Source organism: Hipposideros armiger, unplaced genomic scaffold (assembly GCF_001890085.2).
Source record: "Hipposideros armiger isolate ML-2016 unplaced genomic scaffold, ASM189008v1 scaffold_49, whole genome shotgun sequence".
Classification (NCBI taxonomy): domain Eukaryota; kingdom Metazoa; phylum Chordata; class Mammalia; order Chiroptera; family Hipposideridae; genus Hipposideros; species Hipposideros armiger.
The window spans coordinates 4,943,522-4,967,433 of NW_017731399.1; the positions used below are offsets into that span (position 1 = coordinate 4,943,522).

The 23,912-nt window shown below is 41.4% G+C and overlaps 1 protein-coding gene across 10 annotated transcripts in view; it reads right to left on the reverse strand.

Moving 5' to 3' along the window:
* The window catches only part of RGS6 (regulator of G protein signaling 6), a 490,473-nt gene extending 467,041 nt beyond the window's left edge, over positions 1-23,432 (reverse strand). For 3 of the 10 annotated variants that reach the window (XM_019640416.1, XM_019640408.1, XM_019640418.1), the window contains exon 1: positions 22,103-22,605. The gene's annotated coding sequence lies outside the window, so the exon portion shown is untranslated. Of the gene's footprint in view, positions 1-5,690; positions 5,790-8,470; positions 8,556-21,701; positions 21,906-22,102; positions 22,606-22,788 lie in introns of those variants that run through there. The other 7 variants (XM_019640419.1, XM_019640417.1, XM_019640411.1 and 4 more) reach the window with 6 other exon arrangements.
* Positions 23,433-23,912: the final 480 nt, after the last annotated feature.

Below are 23,912 nucleotides of genomic sequence, written 5' to 3' on the forward strand. Positions count from 1 at the left end.
TGAATTTCCTCAATTAAGGAAAATGAATATTTTTAATTTGACCTTTTAAAAGGCCTGAAAAGATAACAGGGAGACAATGACAGCATTTGGAATTTTGGAGTAAAGAAGCAAGTTCAATTCTTGGTATGACACGATGTTTGCTGGGTGACCTCGAGCCAGTTAAATAGCCTGTGGAGTTCCTTTTGTTCATTTCCTTTTGAAATGTACATGTTGAACACCTGCCTCCACATTGCTCTCACCAGTAAAATGTGAGTTCCCCTAAGTACTCCAGGTAAGGGTCAAATAAACTGAGTGTGAAAGTATCGTGTGAAGCCATAAAAGTCCTACGCAAATGTTATCATTAATCTAAGAGCCTGCCTGGGTTGTTTGCACAACATTCAGAGGCTTTTCATCAAAGAAACTTTTGTAAATAGCATATTTGACAGAATAGACCATTACAATTTAAAATAAAATAAAAACTCAGGGGCCAGCTGAGTGGCACATTGGTTAAGAGTTGGCTTGGGATGCCAGCTCTGAGCAGCAGAGCCCCAGTTCAATCCCACATGAGGGCCAGTGACACTGCGCCCTCTACAGCTAAGATGGTGAACCAACAGCTCAACCTGGAGCTGGGCTGCCATGAGTCGCTAGTGATGGCGTAGGCTGCAGTGAAGCTGCAGTGGGCTGCCATAAGTGTGAGCGGCTGGCAGCCGGCGTGAGCTGCCAAGAGCTGCTGTGAGCAACCGTCCAGTGGCTGGCAACCAATCTGCCTCAGCCAGGAAGAGCACAATGATAAATACCAACACGGGCCAGTGAAGCGACGTCCTCCACAACTAGATTGAAGAACAAAAGGACAGCAACTTGTCTGTTCCCCTTTCCCTGATTCCCCAACACTGTTCCACTCCCCCATATCTACAATAAAATCTTTAAAAAATAAAATAAAATAAAATAAAAACTCAGGAAACATTTTATTATAAAATAAGATCAGGCCATAAAAACAAATTTGGGCAGAAAATGGAGAAGAGACAGGAATTTGTAATTTATGCTAAGAATTTAATTGCAGAAAATATCTCATTTAAATAATGCTGTTTGCTTTCTTCGTCATTTATGAATTAGGATGCATTTCAAAAGCTAGATTACATGAAGAGATAAAGAGCATCACTCTATTATCTCTACCCCCTGCAATATCAGCGTTTCTATGAATATAGTACTACATGGAAATACTGATTATTATTCTAATCGGTGGCCTTTAAAGCTAAATGAACAACACAGCTTTATTGTTAAACAACTACTTATTTTCCTACAACTTTGCCTTAATACAGAATATGACAGAGCATGAAAAGCAAAAATTGAGTCCATTTATGGATGCTCCTTTATCTATGTAACAGAAACATTTGGGTTCCTATTGCTTTATTTTAAAACGAACACTTTCACTTTAATGAGCATATTATCTTCCACCTAGAAAACTGTGTTGTAACGGCAAGGTTGGAAATGACCTAGAAACAATCGTGTCAGCCCTCCCTGTGCCTTTCCCTGCCCCCTCCCCAACTGAAACATTTCTCTGTGTTAAAACAGGCTGATATTCCAGGATTTGGTCTGTCGACTGCCTAAGTGAATGCAGAGAGTCTCTTATGTTAGGGATTTTAGTGAGTCAAGTACATAGTAGAAAAGCTTCTATTTTTGATTCCTCCATCAACTCATTTTGAAACTCAGACAAGTCATTTACCTTTTCTGTGTCTAGAAAGAATCATTTCTAAAATAGTGATAAAACCACTTTCTAGGCCATATGTCAACAGATGTTAGTGAGAACTGGATGTGAAACCTACACAGGTAAGGATGTTTTAAGTAAATTCATTGACTATAAAGCTGGGGTTCCGAAAATTTAAAAAACAGATCTTCATCCATTAAAATATAGTATAAAATATTTATGTTTAAATGAAGTACAATAGAAACAGGAATAGTTTAAATTTAGTGGTTAAGAAAAACAAAACCTTCTTCATGTTATTTATATATATTACATGTATGTACACAGTATATAATTCAGGGACTTCGATCTTACTATCTGAAGAATGTGAATGTTTTTTTGAAAACACACAACTACATTTCAATTGAATGAAAACATGTTAATAATTTTCTTTTCCTATAATGGCTAATAGCAAACAAAAGAGGAAAACTGAAAATGTGTTAAGACCATGCATTTCATAATCTCCAAGAAGAGACAAGATAACTTAGTGGTGACAAGCTGGCCTCTGTCATCAGACTGATGTAGGTCTGAATCCAGGCTCCCCCACTTCCTAGCTGTGTGATCTGGGACAAGTTACTTCACCTCTCTGTGCTTCTACTTTCTTATCTGTTACAAATCACAGTCCTAGCAAATAAAAAGCCTTCTGAACTGGGAAGCCTGGTTCCCCCATCTGATCTGCAACTAACTAGTTGTTGGGACCAGGTCAAACCACAGTCTCTCTGGACCCCAGCTGGACATTAGCATCCTTAGTATTCCCCGCAGCTCTGACCTAGAATTCAGAACCAATTTCTAACTTTCCTTCAAAGACTCGCCAGAATGTCTCATGCCGCCTCTCTTCCATCATCACTGCCTATATCCTAGCCCAATTCCTCTATTCACGACAGTGCTCATGCAGAATTTCTCAAAGAAACAGAACTGCTAGGGTTACTACACATTTCCTCCCAGACTTAGTGTCCCCCCACAAGAGGCAATTCCTGTAATACCACCACCCACCACTAGGTGCCACAGGATTCAACATTTATTCCTGGAGCAAACACACTGAGCATCCATTCACAAAGCTTCATGCTAAGCCCTGGAGATACAAAGATAAGTCAGACACAGATACTCTCCTTCAGGAGCCCAGGAGTGGTGACAGACATGTCCACAAAAGCAAGACATGGTAATGTGTGGGTGTCCAGTTATGATAACACAGAGCAGGAGGTGGCAGCAACTGAGATCAAAGCAGAAGTATGAACAGGAGTCTGGGACAGGCAGGTAGAGCCATTTGAGCCTAGGTGACAACACAGGCATGGACATCTGAAGCCCCCAAAGTGGAGACACTCGAAGAAAAAACAAAAACAAAAACAAACAAACAAAAAAAAACCATGAAGATGACCTAATCTCGAGATGATTAAATGGGAGAATAGCCAAATGAGGAGAGTGAATTAACAGATTCACACCTGTCTGGATTCATATGACTTGGTTTACTTGTTTATCAGGAGCCTCCTCCACTAGAAACCCAGTTCTTCCTGGGCAGAGTTTTTTCTTTGCCAGTTGGGTTCACCCTCTATCCATGGCACCTAGAACAGGGCCTGGCACATAGTAAGTACTCAGATGTATTTTAATGAATGACAGAACTGATAAGATTCCACCAAAATGCAGCATACCCTTTCTGGAACATTCATCTAGTTAACAAGCCATGAAAACTGCCCAACAAAGAAGGCTATTTATCAACAAAGACCTATGTATGGAATCCCACATGAGGATTTTCCCCAGCATTTCTGTGGGCCAGCCCTGAACTCGGGAATCCACTTTAGGAATCCATAAGTAGTTTAGGGGAGAAGGAATATGTGTGGGGGGGTGGGAAGTATAGAGAGGAGAGACCCTATGAATATCAGAACAATTGAGCAACTATGACTCAAACTCTGATTAGTAAATCTTTTGAAAATTGGAACTGCAATTTACTCCGAACTTACACTGCTTTTGTAGCTTGCAGTGACAACCAATGCCAGCTGTTTTCCTTTGTAAGGCCAACCACTGTGGAGCAAGCAACGCCTAGGGTCCAGCAGATAACAGTGCTGAGCAGAGGAGGTAGGAAAGACCCAATATGTGGAAAATGAAGTCAGACCGGGAATCGCATCTCAGCTCTGGCCACACCAAGGCTGCTGTGTGGCTTTTGGCAATTGACTCTCCAACCCTCAATTTCCAGCTCTTCACCCGGAAGATGGGAACCCTCTACTTTGCAGGGTTGCTTTTGAAAAGGGAATAAAATAAGTCACGCAAATTTCCTAGCACAGGATGAATGTAGCAACTGACTAGCAGCAGTCTTGTTCTCTGCCAGTGTCCGGCCAAGTGAAATTCCACCTACCCCAGAATCACTGGAGAAGCCTCTCCCCGACCCGCAGGTATTCTGATTTGGTGCATCTGAGAACGGAGCTCGTCAGCTGTCTACCCACTCCTCAGGTGATCATGATGCCCAACTAAGAAGCTGACCACTACAATTATGCTGCAACGTCACTAACATTGTCACATGCAGCTATAAAAGCCCTAAGACATCATGCTGCCACTCAGTGTCCAGCCCTCAAAACCCCATTCAGGGAAACATCTTGTAGGAGAGGTAATCAAAGGCTGACTATAATAGAGTCTAAATATTTATGCTGCCAAATGAGAATTTCTGTTGATGTTATTCCCTCTCCACCATATTATATCAAATTCACATTGTTTGCCTCAGCCCATTAAAGCCCAATGGATTTTTTTCTGACATCAGCAATGTTAAGAACTTCCCCCAAAAATTTACAAGATGTTAGCTAGCTCAGTAGTACAAGCTTGTTTATATAGTTCTAGTCTGACTGAGTGGGCAGGAACCTCAAGGGGGAAAGGAGGAAGAAAACAGCTATAAAGAACAAATAGCTCTTTCTGTTACAGCAGAGTCTGCCAACTTGACATTTCCTATATACTCAAAGTTCAGGTGTTCAATGACAAATCGAGTGTCTGTTTCAGGTAATACGCCAAAGAGCTTAGCAGCGGTTCTCAACCTTCCTAATGCCGCGACCCCTTAATACAGTTCCTCATGTTGTGGTGACCCCCAACCATAAAATTATTTTCGTTGCTACTCTATAACTGTAATTTTGCTACTGTTATGAATCTAAATGTAAATATCTTTTTGTTTTCCGATGGTCTTAGGCGACCCCTGTGAAAGGGTCGTTCAATCCCCAAAGGGGTCGCGACCCACAGGTTCAGAACCGCTGGCTTAACGCAAGGCAACAGAGCTCAACCCCCAGCGGCCAATTTTGGTGGCAATTCTGGGCACCCAGTACTTTACTGGGATACAATTACTTGATCATTTCAGGACTGCAGTTAGGATTCGGCGGTTCCTAAAAGCTGATCCAAGAACTTGAACCAGGCTAGCAGCCCCAGGGTCACCTGAAGGAGATTCTAAAGATACATGTTCCTGGTTCCCATGCTTCAGAAAGTCTCATCCAGTCGGCCTAGGGTGGTCCTTGGAGGTTTAGAATGTGAGCATTCCCCCGGGGATTTGGAAGCACAGGCCAGTTGGGAACCACTGACCTAGATTCCAGGGAGCCTGCCTTCCTCTCTTCACCTGAGCCCTGCGTCCTTTTCCATGTTGCCTACGGTCGGGCAGCCATGCTGAGGCGGGGCTCCTTTCACTCCCCTTGTATTTAGGCAAAAACTCACTGTCACGGAGAAAGCAAGGGTCACAGGGTCACACAGCTGGCTCTCAATCCTGGCCATGCTACTGACGTGCTGCGTGATCATGAGCAACTCACTGCAGTGCTGATTCAGCCTCCCTGAGACCTGGTTTTCTCATCTAGGAAATGGAACAAACACTAACCACACTGTCTTGGTGGTTCTCAGCCCTGCCTGCTCATCAGAATCGGTGCTTCTTGCTACAGCAACCGTAACAAGAGGATGTTACGATTCACACTCTACAGGAGAGCAAGTTGAGGCCCCAGAACATAGGTTAACTTGCCCAAAGGAACACAGCTTGTCAGTCAAGAAATTCAAATGCAGGGCTGACTCCAATGCCCAGACTTTCCAACAGGTCAGTGTTGGTCTCCAGCGACATCACCTATATAAAGTATTCAGAACAAAATTGTGTAAATACACAAAATTTAAGCATACACCTACATATAAAATACTTAGCACCTACATACTAAAGTACTTAGTAGTAGTCACTACTGGTACATGGTAAAACTGGTACACAGTAGGTCCTCAAGTACTTGTGGTCCCTTCCTACTTTCTAGTGTATCTGTGACGTTGACATCCCCATACCAATCCTATCTTAAGACATAACATATCAATAAACACAATCCTCTCTGAGTTGCTACAGCTGCCTAACAGCCTAAACAAACTAATCTACAAAGCCTCATACAAAGAAAAATACTTTGCATTCCCTCTATTAAACAGTATCCTAAAAATTCAGCTGGGAGGGAGAAGTAGAAAGTTCTTCACATGACAGAATGTGCTTGGCCGTGGGCTCTGCCTCACAGTCCTGTCAATACAAACGCTGCTTGAATCTCAGGTCCTGCTAGGCACCTTCTCTTCCCAGAGCTCTCTGAGCTTCACACCGCCCTGGACACCCCCAGACCCTATCAACTTCCCACCGACTCTTCCTGCCTTTTCAACTCTTCTTTTGTAAACAGTTTGCCCACTCTGTCCTTCTACCTCCTCTCTGAACTTTGACCTTGTGTGACCTTAATGAAAACCTGGCTTCCCCCAAGGATATTCCCCCATAGCCCCTTGTCCTCACCCCATATACATCTCAAGACCAGGAAGGTAAGCATCCTCTTGGCTGTCCATTGCTGCTTTAAATGGTTTCCCTCTCATCTTCCCACCCAAATCTCTGTCCTTGTGACACTCGGGCCACCTGGTTATGCCACTTTCTGCCCATCCTCGCTGCTGTGTCCCACCTCCCTCCTGGGTATGCCCTTTTATTTCCTGAAGATGCCAGCTCCAGTTCTCAGGGCTTTTCTCCATCCCTTAGTCAACATCAGTGATGTTAACATCAGAATCAAAAACCTGTCTAAAAAGCTGATTTCTCCATCCTTTTATAATATTTTCTCACCTGAACCCTTTTCCTCCATTCCTCCTCCCCAGCCACCGTCTCACATGGCCCCATGCTGAACCTCATTATCATCAGTACATGGACCAACTCAAATCCCCCACTCTGTCCACCTTCCTTCTTTCCAGCTCATTTACTCTACACTCACTGCAAACATTCTTCAAACTTATTTAAACATTCAATCTATTTCTTTTTCTTTTTTTCTTTTTTTTAGTTTCAGGTGTTTTTTTCAATCTATTTCAACCTACAACATTTTTAGGTTTTTTTCTTCTCTCACTGGCTCCATCACTCATATAATCGCTCAATCACTACCTTGCAAATATCCTCAACTCCCTCACCTCCCCCTGTCTGTGTCGTATTTCCTGGCAAAACTCCAAGACTGAGAGAACCTGAATATCCACCATACAATATCCACACAATATCCAAATAGCCAAGCTCACATACAAGCAAGTGAACACTGTGGCAGGGGTTGGGGGGTAGAAATCACACAACCAGGCTGACTAGCTATATTTTAAACTCATGATCACAAACTTCAAATGAGTTAGTCAATACTGCCCACCAAGTTGAATATGTTTTCCTACCAAGTTTGAATTCTTCCTTTCTGAACTGGCTATCTCATATCATCTCCTTGTTCACACTTTACACACAGTCTCACTTCCAACTTCACTGAAGAAATGGAAGCCAGCAGCAGGCAAGCCTCTCATCTTGGGGCACCCTCACGTAAGCCACCATGTTCTTGGTCTCCCCTCCTATTGCACTAGAGGAAGTGTTGCTGCATTTACTAAAGAAAAGTTGCTCCATTTTTGCTCTTTTTAAATTTTATTGTTAGTTTCAGGTGTACAGAACAATGCAATAGTTATCCTTTTCACCCTCACAAAGTAACAACCCCCCTCCCGCATCTACTGCCCTCCCATCCCAAATATCATGCTTATATATTACAATTCCATTGACTCCATTCCCACTCTCTACTCCATGTCCCATGACTATATATATATATAATTATAGTTGACATACATTATTATTCAACATCAGCTTCAGAAATACAGTGCGGTGGTCAGGGCTCTACACCAACTATGAAGTGGTCTCCCTAACAAGACATGAACCATTTTTGCTCTTAATTGGAAGGTTATAGAATATTTCTCCTCACTTACACCCTTCCACCACACTAACGGGCCTCTAGTATCGTAACAGTGAATCACCGCAAAAAGACCTCCAAAGCACAACTCCTGAGGCATCCTTAAGGAAGCCTGAAGTCAAGAGAGGAGGCTGAAACAGGGGAATTTGAAGTCTCTGGCACCTACAGCTATGGCAAACATTAAGAACAGCCCAACTGCTAGCCTGATTCAATACAACCCCACACTAAAGGCCTAGTTACCTCAGCTCTTATTACCTGATACATCACGTTTGGCTTTAAACAAAAAATTACAAGGGATGCTAAGAGGCAAGGAAAAAAATGGTCTGAAGACACAAGTAGTCATCAGAACCAGACTCAGATATGATACAGGTGCTGAAATTATCATAAAGGAAATTCAAAATCACTACGATTAAATATTTTATGGGTTCTAATGGGAAAAGTTGATGGGAATGAAAACAGAAAGGCAGAAACTCTTAAAAAAAAACAAAAAACAATTTCACCTTAAGAAGGGGAATGCTAGAAGTAAAAAAACACTATAACAAATTAAGAACACCTTTGATGGACTCATTGGTAGACTCAAAATGGCCAAAGAAAGAAGCAGTAAACTTTTGAGTGAAGGTCAGTAGAAACTTCCCAAACTGAAAAAAAAAGAGAAAGAAAAAGAATTTTTTTTAATGGTACAGAACATTCAAGAACTATGGTACAATATCAAAAAATGTAACATAACTGTAATTGGAATACCAGGAGGAAAAGAAAGAGAAAAGGGAGAAGAAATATTCAAAGGAATAATGACTGAAACCTTTCCAAAGTTAATGACATACACCAAACCACAGGTTCTGATTCAGGAAGATCAGAAAGCACCAAATAGGGTTAAAAAAACCACTAGCTTATATCATACTCAAACTGCAGAAAATGAAGACAAAGAAAATTTTGAAAGAAATCAGAGGGAGAAACCTTACCTATAGAAGAACTAGGAAAACAAGTACAGAAACCACAAGCAAGAGGGTGGTGTGAAATACTTAAAATGTTGAAAGGAAAAAAAAAAACCCACCAGCCTAGAATTCTATATCTAGTGAAATTATCCTTCAAAGGTGAAAGGAAAATAACTTTCTCAGACAAACAAAAACTGAGCAAGTTCACTTGCAAACTTGTCCTGCAAGAAATGCTAAAAGGAGTTCTTCAGGTACAGGAAAATTATATAGATCAGAAACTTGGGTCTACCAGACAAAAGAGCAAAAGAAATAAAAAGAAAATCTTTTATTTTCTTGCTCTTAATTGAGCTAAGAGAAAGAAATAAGACTCTTTTGAACAATGTTCATGGGATAGAAAAAAAATAATTTTAAAAAGCCTGGTATATCCATGTCTAACACAGAGTTCTGGAATAGCCCTTGACCATCAACTAGCTCAAACTCGGGCTGTGGGACAAATCTGTGCTGCTGCCTGTTTTTGTATGGTCTGTGAGCTAGGAATGGTTTTTATATTTTTAGATGGTTAAAAAAAGTTAAAAGAATAATAATATTTTAGTAACAAATGAAAGCTGTATAAAAATGAAATTTCTGTGTCCATAAATAACGTTTTATAAATGTTCACTTGTTTACTTATTGTCTGCTTTTACGCTGTTATGCTGCAACAGCAGAGTTGCATAGTTGCAAGAGAGACCACATAGCACACAAAGCTCAAAATATTTACAATTTGTTCCTTTACATAAAAATTGTTGTGTTCCCTCAACAAGCCCAATTACTTAATTTTTCAGAGGATGAAACTAAGGCCTCGAGAGATCAAGTTATGTTCTAATGTCATCTTACTAGTTAGTAATAGAGTCAACATTAGAATCTGGGTCTTAAGATACTCGATGCCTCTTCCCTCATATGAGAGGACTTACATTTTATAAGTATGGGTTCTAAGATTATCGTGTCTAATACTACTGACTAATACTTCCGACTCTAGGGACTGCAGAAGTAACGTTTTATTATTCTCTTATTTCACACGAAAGATTATATGACTGCTAGAGAAGAAGTAGGAGTGACAGAGAAGCTTTGCCAATTTTTATACACAAAAAGGAGATGACTAAGAGACACAGAGGATGACGTGTTCCCAGGGGACCCAAGAAGACAAGCACTCCTATTGGTTTTTTTTTAAAAAAGAATGTCAGCTTTATTCCCTGGAATTTTGTTGTCTTCTTTCTTCATTTTTTAAAGAACAGGTAAAATCAGTATCTTTTTTACACTAAAAGCAGGCATTTAAATATCGGGTGCATCTCTTCTATGACTCCATAATGCACACACTTTTCCTCTCCTGGTGATAGCAAGACTTAACAAAAGAAAGATCTGTTCATAAAGCTCATCAGGGAGAAGCAATATAGGTCAAAGAAATAACAATTGAATAGGTTTCTGAGGGTTTGTTTGTTACAGTCTTACTCATACTTTATAGCTGGAAGACAAACATAGGACAATTAGAATGGGCCACTTCCTACAATGAGGGACTACATTACAACAGATCATCCCTCGAGAACAACTAGAAAAGCTGGATAAACTTTTTTAAAAAGGAGAGCTCCCAAGGCAATGAGGACATATGGGGCCAGTGCCAAGAGAAAAGGGGGAAAAAAGGAGGTGAGTCGGACATTTCATGTGACTATTGCTTTAAGCATTTGGTCAAATTCAACATCTATTCATGAAAATACCCTTAGAAAATTTTGAAGGTAAGGGAACTTGTTTAACCTGATAAAGGATATTTTTAAAAGACAGCAATCATAATATTTAATAGTCACACTTTGAAAACTTTTTCACTTTTATTTTATGATTATGATTATGAATGTGATTATGAATGACACAAGAATGCCCCACTATGACCATTTCTATTCACCATTATATTAGAGATCTTAAGCCAATGCAACAGGCAAGGAAAAGAAATAAAAATCACAATGATTGCTAAGGAAAAAGTAAAAACTGTTCTGCTGGTAATTTGATTGTATACATGGAAAAACTATAGTAATTTACAGAGAACTATTAGAATTGACAAGTGAATTCAGCAAACTCACCAGTTACAGCATCAATATATAAAAACCGACTGTATATACCCACAACAAACAACCAGAAAATGTTTTTAAAAGATATAATTTATAATACCATAAAATAACTTCAAATACTAAGAATATATATAAAGATGTACAATATGTTTACAACATAGAGAGATACAAAGCAGTAACAGAAATGAGAGATCTAAATAAATGAAGGGCTATACTATATTAATGAAGTTAAATAGTCAACATTCTAAAAACTAATTTACTTCCAATTTGGGTTACAGATTTAATGCAGTCCCAATCAAAATCCCATCAAAAGATGATTTTAAAATTCACATAGGATTGCAAATGGCTAAGAATAACCAAGCTATTCTTAAATAAGAACATAGCTGGAGGACATATACTCCTGGATATCAAGACTTATTATTAAGCTATATTAATTAAGACAGTGTGGTATCAGTATAAGAATAGGCAAATTGAACAATGAAAGCAAAGAGAGACCCACATATAAATGATCACCTAATTTAAAATAAAAATAAAGGTGACATTTCAAAACAGTGGAAAAGAGGAGATTTTTCAATAAATAGTGCTGGGTTAATTGGGTATAAATATGGAAAACAAAATAAATATGGATCTCCTCCTCATGCCACAGATAAAAATCAACCTCAGGGGGATTTTTTTTTTTTACCTAAAAAGGCAAAACAAGAGGGCTTCTAAAAAGTGGGAGAATAGTTTTATGACCTTAGGGTAGGCAAAAATTTCTTGAACAAGCACAGAAAAAATAACCATAAAGGAAGAGAATGATAAATTGGATATTACGTTAAAAGCAAGATCTCCTATTCATCAAAAGAGAGTCAAATGGCATGCCACAAAATAGGAAAAGATATTTTAAATACATATGACTGGTAAAAATATTTGTATTAAAGAAAGAAAACTACAAATCAGTTAAGAAAAAGATGGACAATCTAGTTGAAAAAATAGCCAATAAACTTGAATAAGGACTACATAAGGTTAAATAAAAGTGACAAAAAAAATATTAAAAAGGCACAACATCCTCAGTCACTAGAGCAAATTGAAACCAGAACGAGACACCACTACACACCCGCCATAATGGCTAAAATTCAAAAGTTTGACAATCCCAAGTGTTGAGAAATACGTAGAGAAACTGAAACACTCATAAACGGATGTTAAGAGTATAGACTGATACAACCACCTGGAAAACCCTTTGTAAGAACCTCTAAAGTTGAACATAGGCACCCCATATCCCAGCAATCCAGTCTTAGGTGTATACCAAACAGAAATACATTCATATGTGTAACAAAAAACACATACAAAAAAGTTTATAGCAACATTATTCATAGTAGCCCTGAACTGGAAATGTCCCAAATGCCTGTCAACAGTAGATGAATGAACAGTTTGTGACATAATACCAAGTGGATTGCTATACAGCAACAAAAATGAATAAGCTTCTGCTGCACATCACAACATGGATGAATCTCTCAGTGTCCTCCATAAGAAGCCACAAAAATATACATGTAATTCTATATATATTTCAAAATGAGAACATATGGTGCTATCAGCTTAGTGGTTACCACTGGGGGAAGGAGGTGTTGGAGTTCCTGGTGGGACGCATGAGGTAGTGTCTGGGGAAATGGTGATATTCTATCTCTTGATCTGGGGGAGATAACATGAATGTATTTAGTGTTTGAAAAATCATTGAGCAATGATTCATATACTTTTATGTAAATATGATATACAATAGAATTGTATGTTTACAAAAGAATAGTGCAAATATTCTAGAAGAAGGATATAGCATCTCTGGTTCTCAAGGTGTCACTTGAGCCATATCAGGTAAAGCCAGGTAAAACCTGATGCAATCACAGGCATATGGTGGCAAGGATGGTGCAGGAACAATAGGTGTGTCTGTCACCACTGTATACACTCACCCAATGCTAGTGCAGTCAGCACAGAGCAGCAGCAATATCACGGAATGAGAGAGCTAGCATAGAAGTGAAACAAAATTAGAAAGATACCAATTGAAGGAATGCCTCACATTACCCAAAAGCTTTATTTTGGATAGTGAAAGTTTTCCAAGTCTTATAAAACATCTCAGAACTCTCAAAGAGTGGTTGAATTACTCTGCGTTGGTTCTTAATAACCTTCCACTGCACAGCAAATAAAACCCAAAGCCCTTCAGTCAGTTTAGAAGATTGAGGCAGTTCCTGTTTCTGGTTGCCCTGCTTATCTGTTTGCTATCCAGTTTGCGTCTTCTGCTAGGGAAGGATAGGCCTGTAAACTATCCTGGCAAGAATATGCCATATCACTGGACGCATTAATTGGATCGAGGTAGACATGTGAGTCTAATTGGGGCCAATCAAGGTCCTTCCCTGAGCCTGAGATAAGGACACTGGAAGAAAGAAGACCCCTGCCCTGTGAGGGGCTGTGTTGAAAGGAGGTAAGGGTAAAAATAGTAAGGACCATCTACTGTTCTCTAGTGTCCCAGAATGGAAAGTCAAGACAATGAGATATCTAGTAAGAGTGGTGACAATATCACTTAAGTCCCTGGATCTAGCCATGCCTGAATTCCTAAGTACGTGAGTCAGATACATTCCTTTATGTTTGAGTTGGTTTCAATCTTGCTTTAGTTCAGTTTTGAGTTTTTTGTTCACATCCAAGAGACCCCTGAATCACCATTATCCTCATCACCATCATCACATATATGTGGCATTCAAGTCACTCAATAGAATGGTCTAATTTGCATTTCTAGTCGTGTTCTATCGCTGTTCGTCTTCATATAACTAACAGCACCAGCAATCTCAACCACAGGAAACATTCCCCTACCAAGAATTTCTCATAAGCAAAGTTCAACTTAAACCAATCTACTTCCAAATATACTGTTGATGGCCAACTGGTCACTCCTGTTAAGGATAATAAGAAAACATAAAAAACTGGGAATTAGAAACAGATTTTTTGAAGTGGGGGAAAGGGTTGTAAGGCAGATGGCAGGCAGGGAAAGAGGTTCTTGCAGAGAAGCTTTTGAAAGCTAAAGAAAGCCAAAGAAATGAAAACCTGGAATTGACAGCATATGCTTTGGCATGAAGCTAAAGATCCTATGCATTGGGGTGAGATATCTGAGAACTTCCTAATCAGTCATGCCAAGCAAGTTACATAAAGTTTATCCCAAGATTTATCCACTGTACCCTTGAGCCACAGGAAGATCGGGCGTCAGTGGTCAACTTCTCAGTCAGAAAGTCTAAAAGGCAATGAACGTCTGGACAGAGAGCCTCACACAGTAGGGGAAATGCCCATTTGCATGGGAATTGTGCATTGACTATCATATAGCAAAACCACTTACAAGCATTTCACCGCAGGAAAGTGATTTCCTGGAAAACAGTAAGAAGCAACTAGAAATTAATTGTGTCCATTCACTATTACCAATGTTAGGTGAGGCAAATGCCACTTATAATCAACTTCGTTTTCTCATTTTACTTTTGGTAAACGTAAATATTGAAGTTTTGTTTGCAACATACATTTCACCTGTCTCTGTTTTTCCCTTAGTTTTAAGTTCATCAATAGACTTATCCTGCCTGAGAGGTTTTTGAGGACCTGACACTTGGTAGGGGGATATTAAAAATTCTTTGCACACTTTGTCACTTCTATCCTTTTACTTACAATAGAATGCCTCAAGAACACTCTTGCCACCTCTGTCCCCTGCTCCCACTTCCACAGGGCCCAAACCCATTGGCCCTCCAATGTCCAACTCATCCACTCAACCTCTTCAATGAAATCTCTCGGGGAAGTAACCCCTCCTTCGTTCCATTTATATGTGCCTGTATTACCACATTCTGTTTCTCCATGTTTTCCCCCCACAGAATGTTAAACTTCTTAAAAACAGCCATAGCTGATCATCATCATCTTGAAGAGGGTCTTTGGTAGTGGGACTTACTACCAACATGGACATGTAGGGCAGTGACCCAGAAAGAGCTGTGGAGACCTTACCAGCGGTTCTCAACCTTCCTAATGCCGTGACCCCTTAATACAGCTCCTCATGTTGTGGTGACCCCAACCATAAAATTATTTTCATTGCTACTCTATAACTGTAATTTTGCTACTGTTATGAATCGTAATGTAAATATCTTTTTGTTTTCTGATGGTCTTAGGCGACCCCTGTGAAAGGGTCATTTGACCCCCAAAGGGGTCGCAACCCACAGGTTGAGAACCGCTGCCTTAGACCAACTGGGTGACTTGGGTAGAAACCTTCCTCCCCACTCCCAGACTAAGAGTTGACTAAACCAGAGATTTCTGGAACAGTCTCTATTTCAGTAATGCCCTCAAAGCAATCACAATTTCACAGCCCTCTTCTGCACCTGGGGAGAAGGCAGATCAATAGTGTTCACCTACTTTGTCTAATGTCACATACCCCTGGCAATGGGCAGAAACCAGCAGCCAAACCCCGAAACTACCTGACATTCTGAAAATTAAAGTGCCTACCCCTTCCAAAGAAAAGAAAAAAGAAATCTAAAATGTAATCAATAAATGTTTTCTCTGTGCATGAATCCTTTCTACTTTGACCAGCTGCTGAATCAGTCTTTGTTCTAGAATGTATGGTCAACAGACAATATAATGGCATCTTCCTGCTTGGCTTGGAGTGTGAACACAGTAGCACTTACATAGCAGCTGAAGAGAAAAATATATATCAGATATTTTTAAAAGTTATTGTCTTTCTTCTAGAGCGGTCACAGATAGAAAAAACCCAGCCAGCTCAAACAAGTGTTTGGTTTGGACTGGGAAGCGTAGAGCTATACAACATTTTTCTAATTGGAGTTAATTGCTAATATTAAAAATGGATGGCACCAACAGGGCTCTCTGAGCAGCATACACCCTTTGCTTTAACACAGCCCTCACCTGTCCCTAATGTTCCCAACCCTGGGATCCAGTGCCACATGCCACTCATCATCCCACACAGGTGGCTGTTTTGCTTTTAGGGAAAAAAAGGAAGGCGTCATTTGGCGTCCATGTCTCTAACAAAAATGGGTGAGGGGGCCCCATGTTTCAAGAAAAATGGGTTCTTACTCTGACATCAAACAATTGGTTTAACAACAAATTATTATCAATACCTCTCACCTGCAAAGCTTGCTGATCTTCCTCTCTTCACCTATGAAATGTCTACATATTTCCCAAAGCCTGTCTCGTCCAGGTCTGATTATACAATGTTCTCTCTCTCTGAACTGGCCTGTATGTACTTACGGTCTTTGTCATCTATTTGCTGCCTAATCTGACTTATAAAATTCCACACATTCTTTTTCCTAAACCTTCACTTAACAACTTTTCTTGTTAATGCTCTATTTATTTCAATCATGTCCAAAACAACTGAAAAGATGGTCTCAGGGTAGGGTCTCTGTCTACCCCCCACCTTCCAATACATCAGAGCGACTCAGGACTTTGGGGTCAGATAAGAGCTGAGTTTAAATCTTGGTTTCTCTACTTGATAACTGTCTGACCTTAGGCAAGTGGCTGAATCTCTTTTTCACCTTTGGTTTCTTTATCTGTAAAATGGAAGTAATACCATCTAATTCTTGGTAAAAGGCTTTGATCTACAAAAAGCTTTACAATTACTGACTATTTTGTTATGATCAGTTCACCGCTATATGACAGATCGACACCTTTTTAGGCTGGGCAACTTTTTGTGTAGGAAACCAATTTTTCCTCAAGCATTTACTACATGTGTGGCTTTGTTCTGGGGCAGGATAATATTATGGTTAAAAAACAAACAAACAGATCACTGCCTATTAGGAGAGACAAACAACAATGTGTAATTACAAAATAGGATGAGGGCCTCACTATATCGTGGATCTGAGGTGGATCTAGCCAGTCAAAATCAAGCAAACAATAAGAACGGGGGTTGTAACCACTTGCACCTTGCATCCACAACTGCACCAGTCCATGCATCCATTCTTATGCCAGTCCATGTACCTGCACGTGGACCTGCCCATGCATCTGTATGTGGACCAGTCCATGTACCTACACCCAAACCAGTCCACGTTTCCACACCGGTTCTAGCCTGTCCTTCCTCCCATTTTCACCCACCCACAGCCGTCACTCGGAAAGTCAGTAACTCAGCAAACTCCTACCATGTGCCAAGCACTGTAAGAGATACCAAGGATACAGAGGAAACATAACACATGGCCTCGCTCCGGGTGTGGGTCACAGTCTGGCACAAGAGATATTAACGGAGCTGCAGTCCCTATGTTTCACTTCTCTTCCTGCTGGTGATTAATGGCCTTCGGGCTTAAGGAAACAGAGTCATCTGTAGCTCCCAAAAGGAAGACCTTTCTTACACCACCCTCTCCTCTTGGTGTCTGGCCTGTTTGCTTTCTATGCCTCCTCAAATCTCAAGTTACTACTATGGAGCAGGATTCCCCAGGGACTCAATGCCAGGCTGATGTAGCAAGTCCTCAGGAACAGAAAAATAGAAGGGGAGCCATTACCCCAAAATACTTATTTCCTAACAGACTCCTATTGGAGAAGGTCATTGAGAGGATGTGACCACCGGTTAACCTGTGAGCTGGACCTGAGCAATCAGAGGCTCCTCGCCCCTCCGCTGTCCTTGGAATGTATGTTCTGCCCACTGTTTCCACAGCAGGAGCCATTTTCAAGGATGCAGCCTTGAAAGAATAAGATGTTGTTGAGATCATCTGGACAGCATATATGAGTGAACCCCATTAAGGCCTCTAAATAAACTATTAAGATTGTGGTGGGCAAGTGTGGAAATCTACTCATCTTGCGGTCGGCCTAAGACAAGCCTCGTATGTAAGTTCTCTTGCTTATTAAACCTGCCACCTACAAATCTGGAGCGACCTGTCTCTCTCTTTGGCCTCTCCTTGTCCTGTGTGTACAGGGACTAGTTTCAGATTTTATCCAGAGATTCTAGAGGTTGCAAACCAACAACTCATTATCAATATTATTAGAAAATACGAAGTGTGATGTGACAGGGTCCGTCTCCAGCCCCTGGGTCTCCTCTGTGCAGTACGCATATTTCCTCCTTGCAGCCACAGGTACTCAAGGGGTATATTTTTATTCCCTTTTTACAGATGAGGAAATTGAGGTTCCGCTACACAATTAACAGGGTTTAAAATGACTGTTGTGCTGCTTTAAGAGCCACTGATCGCAGTTCTCAGTCTGGGCTCGGGGCTGCCAGGTCTCAGTGAGCACAATACAAGTGTCCCAGGTACTTCCAAAGGGGTGCCACCACTAGTTAGCATTCATGCAGGACACTCTCACCTCAGAAGGCTTTGTTTAATGGGCACTTCCCCCTGGGCAAGAAAAGAGCCTCTGGGGTAAGGCAGACACTAGTGAATAAGGGAACTCAAACATGCAAAGACTTAAAGATGGCTTTTCCCTTGATGGTTTTACCTACATAAGTATTTAGAAAAGCCAAGACAGCTAGTCTCCACCACAGCTCAGTTGAGTAGCCTCAGTTACATGAGTATCTACTTTGCTCATATTCAAATATTTACACAGTTTAAAGTTTTCATACAAAAAAATGGCTGTACCCTATGTTTATGACACCTAAGTAGAAGGAAAGGATTCATTTTCTAATCACAAAGTAGCCACATGAGGATGACCAAAAAGTGGGGCATTTCAGCCAGCTGGAATCTCCTATCAAATGCATGCCCTTAGCGCCCTCTTCTCTTAGTTTCCTCAGTCATAAAATGGGGACCTATCCCCCAGAATGGTCGTGGTGCTCTAAGGAGCATCGTTCTGCCTTTTGGGGAGGGGGTGGGAGTCCGGACTACTGCTTTCTTTACCTGCGGCTTTGATAATTAGGGTAAATTAATAGTGAATTTCCTCCCCCTCCTCCTATTGGAACCCGTATGTGGTAGAAAATGAATTGCCTCTTACAGGTCTCAGAGGCAGCAGGGAAGCATGTGATAAGCTGGGTGGTGTGTAACATCTCAAGCAAGTGCTTTGAGTTGTTGCTTAATGTAACTCATTAGGCTTAATGTCTACTTTAACTGCCTACTTGTGGGCATTTTTGCTTTCCTTGCAGTTTGAAGAACTGGGTTTCATGACTGATTATTACTCTTATTACAGACTTACTGGTTCCAAATTCTGGGTGATTACCTCTTTTCTCATGAGTGCTTCAGAAACATTTTCCCCCATGGAAAAAGCTGGCAATGATTCAATCCACTTAACATCTACTGGCAGGTATGTTGCTGAGTATGGAACAGATGGATGTGAAGACGTGCAACAGTGTTTCTGCCCCCAAGGATCTTACTACCTAGTACCCAGTGTTGTCCCCAGACCAGTAGAGTCAGCATCATGTGAGGACTGTTAGAAATGTAAATTTTCAGGCCCCACTCTAGACCAACGGAGGCACAAACTCTGCGGGTGACCCCTCAGTCATCTGAGCACCAAGTATTACCAATCCAAAGGGCAAATCTTGATTTTCAAAGGAAACAGAAAAACAGAGAAACTACTCTCTTTGAAAATAAAGACCACTAACAAAAATTAAAACCGGATCCATAAAACCCATCCAGTAAACAAGCAGTAATTTCCCAAACTTTTCACACATATCCAAGTTCTACTTACAAGATTTAAAATTTGGTAGTGTGGGTAAAAATATAATGAATAACGTGATCAGAATAAAGTTTGGAAGAATGTAAACTATGCAGAAATGTCAACAGTTCACTGGTGGGAGAATTACAAATGATCTTTTTTTCTTTGTAGTTTCCTGAGTTTTCCCCAATGGTTACATATTACTTTTGTAATAAAAAAATTAAAACTTTTTGACAGGTTCCATCCATATCACTCAACATGAAGATTTATTTTGTAATTCTATTTCTCTCCATACAGCAGGACAGTGTACATGTAGTAATTATTTATATCATGCCATATGTTACAATGAAGATGAAATTCGGTAAATATATTCCTTCCAGCTGGCACTGAAAATGAAGAGGTTAAATCCTTTCCTAGGTTCAAAGCATCATGCATTAAGACAAGCTAACTGTGAGGCTACAGGAAAAATTAATCCCAGTACTGAAATCTCCGAGAGCATCCCTTCTGAAAAATGTTGATGTGACACATAGCTCCTTACTCATATCTCCCTGATGTTTAACCCCTGGCACAAAACAGAACATTCAGCCATTTCTGGCAAAGTCTTCGCAGTTCAGGGGATAAAATGCATGGGAGAATATTGTCCTAAATATCCTTTTAGAGAGTAGCTAGACGTAGTGATCATAGCACAGTGTATACAAATATCAAAGCATTATGGACGCCTGAAACCAATATAAAATTGTGTGTCACTGATACGCTAATTAAAAACTTACTTTCTCAAGAAATGTTTTCTCGTTTAAAAAAATATCTAAGTTGGCTATCTTATTCCACAAACTATTCATAAATAAATAAATGTCTCATTTAAAGAGACATTTCTACCACAAAAGCACTGTTGCAATGTTTCACTTGATAAGAATAATTTGTTGCTTGAAGGAAACCAGCATTATTTTACTGAAACTCTCAGCGACATATCATCAGTGAATGTAAATTAAGGTTTCCTAAAGGAGACAGGAAGGTTAAGAAACAATGTAATGGATATAAAAAAGGAAACACCAGTGGTTACCTACATCATCAAAATACCTCACAACAGCTGACATTTCTAGAATTTATAGACACTTTCAGGAAAGGTCCAGTTATTGGGGGTGGATATATGTATATAGATATATATGGCATATCGCAACATTTACAGTACATAGGATTACCACATGTACACAATTTAACTTAACAGTAGTATCAGAAAACTCAGAAAGAATTGGTCATCTTGTTTTTTTCTGTTCAGCATGCAAGCTTTTGCTTACAAAAGTGTACCTCCAAAGAGTCTCAAATTTCCCTCTGTCCTCAACTTATTTTTTTTCACAGGGTAGTCCCGTCCATTGCAAAATTAAGTAATAATAAGAGGAGGAATAAATAACATAAAGAACATACAACTCACAGAAAGTTTCTCACCAACTCCCTAGTGTCCACTCCATATAATTACCCATCTGCCTATAAAACTTGATATATAAAAGCCTTGCTAACATATTAAGCTAAACCTAACAAGTTTCCTTTCTACCACTTTTTAACAAAACATGCACAAACTTGTAGCTCAGTCTCTAATTCCATTCAGACACTTATAAGCCCAGTTCTCATCCTCCATCTCTCATCCCCCTCTAGTGAGAAAAGGGTCCAATGTCAGGCTACCTAATACTGCTTATTTGGTCAGTTTTGCTTTGGGGCTGCTAAAAGGTATTGATTGGAAACTACCTGCAGATCCAGCTCCTAGGCATTGACAAATGCTGAGGGAACAATTCTAAGCCAACAATGAGACCCAAATTATCTTCAGTTTGTAACATGGGAATGCCACTCCTCAAAACAAGAAAGAAAGAACATTCCTTCCTATTCCAACAAAATTTTTAAAAATACAGCAGCTTTCATTCTAAACAAAATTCAATCTTCTGGGTCACTGTCCCCTGTCTCTCTGGGCCACTTTTTAAGCAGCCTGACAGTGACTGTAAACACGGTCCCTTCAGGCAACCAGTTTAGTTGTCATCCTCTCAGAGAGAATACCTCCGTTCCCTTTCCTGCCGCAGTTCCCCAAAACAGACCTCATCACCCACTCCTCCCCTCCACACCCTCACCACTCGCTTTCTTTTCCTCCAAACCACAAATGGGCGAGCTGATGTAGAGGAAAAGTTGACGAAGGTCTGCTTTGGAGGTAAAGCTGCCTTACCTGCGATCTCCAAATCACAGGAAGACTGGAGGTCCCCAAAAACACGTACCCTCTGCACGCTCGTCCCAGTCGGTGAGCGCTTCACACCCAGACGCCCGGGAACATGATTTCTATGCAGACCTGCACCCATCCCACACAAGTACACACGCCAGCTTGCATTGCCACTTATGTAAGCTTGTGCCTCTACAGTCCCAAACTGCACACACACACACACACACACACACACACACACACACACACACACACCCCCGACACCTGTCACGCATCTGAAACGGACCAGCATCCACACCCAGGAGATGAAATGACATCAACACACATGAATTGGGGGTGGGGGCACGCCGCTTCAAAACATCTTTCCCCCCCACTTGTTTCTTGCCCATTTTTGTCACAACTACAATTACCTTAGCAACCAAAGAATTGCCTTGACTCCCCCTCCGGCTTCGGAATTTGTCCTAAAGCCTAGCTTGCGCCAGGTTCATGGTAAAGCTAGAGAAGCCCAGGGAACGGGGGACCGGCAGCCTCTTGGGGGCGGAGGGGACGTCTGGGTCAGTCTCCGAGCTGCCCTCCTACGCCTCGCCTCGTCTGTTCGAGTTTCCGCGGTGGGGAGCGCGGGGGCTCAGCGAGCGGAGAGCGACGCCCGGGGCCGGCGAGGAGGCGCGGCGGGGAGCACGGTGCCAGGGCGCGGGGCGCTCGGCTGTCTCCAGCGCGCTCGGGGCCGGCCCCGCTCTCCGCGCTCCCCGGCGCTCGCCCCTCGCCCGCCTCTCCCCGCCCCAGGCCGGCTGGGTCTGCGGAGGTCAGTCCGCCCACTCTGCGCCGGGCCGCTCTCGCCGCTGTGGAAAAGCCGGCGCCCAGGCGGAGCTCTCTCCGCGGAGCAGGGCAGAGCGCAGGGACTGCCCCAACTCGCGAATCCGCCCGGCTCCGCGGCCCCGGAGCTGCTGCAGCGGCGCCCGCTGTCGGGTGTGGAGCGGAGCTGCAGCCCGCGCCGCGCGTACCTGGGCGCCCGCACCTGCGCGGGCCCCGAGCGGCGCGAGTTGGGGCGGGGCCGAAGCACCTGAGCGCGTCCCAAAGGCGCCGCCGACCGGCTCACCTGTTCCCGGCACCGCGGAAAGTGCAGGCGATGATCTGCCCGAGGAAGAGAAAATCCTGGAAATTTCTGGCACTTGAGCTGCCGCCGAAAAAACTGGCAGATTGGCTCAGCGATGCGGAGGCTCTTTCAATCAATTCCGAGAGCTGGCTGCGTCTGGAAACTTCAGTGGCGTCAGGGTTGTCTTAGGGATTCCTGGCCCGGAGTGGTTTACGCTGTAGCTTTTGAATCTTCTGCTGACGTGCGTAACTGGCGCCCTCTAAACTGAAACGGGCCACGGCGATCATCAGGGATTTTGTTACTAACCTCGTCATTTTTATTGATTCAACATTTACACCACGCTCTGTATTTGGGGTGTTTTGTGATTATTCTTATCTGAAACACCACAAAACAACTTTCAAGAAAAATGAACTCTGCGAATATTCTTGGGGAAAGAAGAAAAAAGTTGAAGACAGAAAATGAGGAAGGGTAACTTGAACTGACCACATGCTTTCATGTGGGAGCTTTGAAGTTCGATGTGTACTTACAGACTCAGGGAGCTGCACGTGGAAATAGAACAAGATTGTTGGTGCTAAATGGTGACCATAGGATTGGTGTGCAATGTCAATGCTATCAATATCAAGAACAAATTCAGTATTTATTCTTAAATTGCGTTGTCTCATGCGGGAGGAGGTAGAGTTGAAATAAAAGAACTAAACACTTCCAAGGACGGACGACCTGAACTATGTTCATCCATGTGGGTGCAGAGGTTGAAATTTAAGGTCTCCTTTCCGACCTACGTTTCATTTCCCACCATTCTATACTGATTAATGGATGTACTTGTTCTTTTATCCAAAAAGCAATGATTAGTACCTGCCTTGTGTTAGACCCTCTGCTAAGCACTAGAAGTGTATGACAAGTAAATCTTAAATGTTATGCACATGCACACAAACAAGCTAACCTTATTGTGGTAATTGTTTTGCAACATGTACATGTCTCAAATTATCACATAGCATAACTTAAACTTCATGTTGTATGTCAATAATATTGCAATGAAGCTGGGGGAAAATATATGAAATCAGGTATTTATATATATTTATTTATATTGATATATTTTATGTATTATGTGGGATTTCTAATATATGTTA